The 1,531-nt window shown below is 40.2% G+C and overlaps 1 protein-coding gene across 1 annotated transcript in view; it reads left to right on the plus strand.

Annotated features, from left to right (window-relative positions):
- Nucleotides 1-1,531, plus strand: part of myo15ab (myosin XVAb) — a 50,782-nt gene that overhangs the window by 24,921 nt on the left and 24,330 nt on the right. The window lies entirely within an intron of this gene.

Consider the following 1,531-nt stretch of genomic DNA (forward strand, 5'->3'; position numbering starts at 1 on the left):
TCATCACTTTTCAGGAGGAATGAAGCATTATTTCAATGAGCTGTAAGGGTACCAACAAATTTGAGCACATCTGTATAAGCAGTTGTGCAGTGTTGCCTGTAATGATGATTTAGACCATTCATAACACAAATTTATTTAAGGAAAAGGCACCGAAAAGTTTGCAACTTGATCTGAAAATAAAATTGGTTAAATTCCCCTCTTGGCTGCACGTGTAGTGTGTGTGTGTTCTTACCATCAAAACAGTGTATGTGCAGAACAGTGTGAGCTCTTTTGCGATTGGCGGTCCACTCTAGTAGACAGGGTGGGTATGTCCGATTATACTCTGTACCGACATTCAACCGCTGCAGAGCTTGAAGCAGACGGCGCTGACACACACAGTCATAGCCCTCCGGCCCGTAGTCAGACACAAACCTACAACAATAAAAACAGTAAGAATAACACGATGCAAACTGAAGTAAAAAAAATATTAAAATCATCACAGGCATGCACAAAAGGCAGTTAACAAATATACTGTATAATTTTTTGCGCTGCCATTTCCATGTACTATAAAGTAAACATATTTAACTGTTTGACTGCGTTTCTTACTTCAGCAAGTACTTGGCCAGCCTTTGAGAGGGCAGGAAGGCGGAGAGACAGGAGGACAAGAGGAGCCAACCACGCTCTGAATTCAAAATGTTAGGATTCCTCCAAACCTAATGGAAGAGAGGAGAAAGTAAGGAGATGATGTGCAACAATAGATAAATATTCTGTCTTATTTGGGCTTGTACTGTAATTTCTATCCCAACGGATAAGAAAACAAACTGGTCCTCACCTGATTGGCTACCTGAACCAGGATCTCATCTCGCAGGCTGGGATTGGCAAGTCCTCTCTGGATAATGTAGTTCCCAAATAGATTCTCCTGAGCCCCATTCAAGTTTGGATCACCCATGAATCTTAGTATCTATCAAAAGCAAAGGCCTTAATAACATTCTGTAACCTTACAAGTCAAATTACACTTGGTTGTAAAACTTTTCTATAAATCATTGGTGTTACTTTTTCACATTATGCTCAGGCCTGTTTGAAATATATGGATTTATCTTACAGTTAGAATAGTCTGAATCCTTGATTTTGTATGTGTTTTGCATGAAACAATAAGCACACAAAAACAAGCTTCACGTTGTACATTTTACATTATGGCTCCCCAAAATTATTCTACTAGTTTCTAATTGGTTTTAACTGACAAAACTAATCAAGGTGGTAAAAGTGAGTTAAAAGCTAAGCTTAAGCTACAGGTAGTTTTCCTGGGTTTGATTTAATGATGTAGCACTGATTAGCAGCGACTTGAAGGTCCTGCATACTGGAGTCTCCCAGCAGCATGTGAATGCAACATGTACCAGAATGAAAACGTTCACAGCTCCTTGTATAAGCTCTTCATCCATTCGAATCAGTGAACTTTCCAGCGGGGCTGTCAGCATCCCAAACAACGGTTCCTACGACACACACACACACACACACACACACACACACACACACACACACACACACACACACA

The sequence above is a fragment of the Etheostoma cragini genome, chromosome 2 (assembly GCF_013103735.1).
Source record: "Etheostoma cragini isolate CJK2018 chromosome 2, CSU_Ecrag_1.0, whole genome shotgun sequence".
Lineage (NCBI taxonomy): Eukaryota > Metazoa > Chordata > Actinopteri > Perciformes > Percidae > Etheostoma > Etheostoma cragini.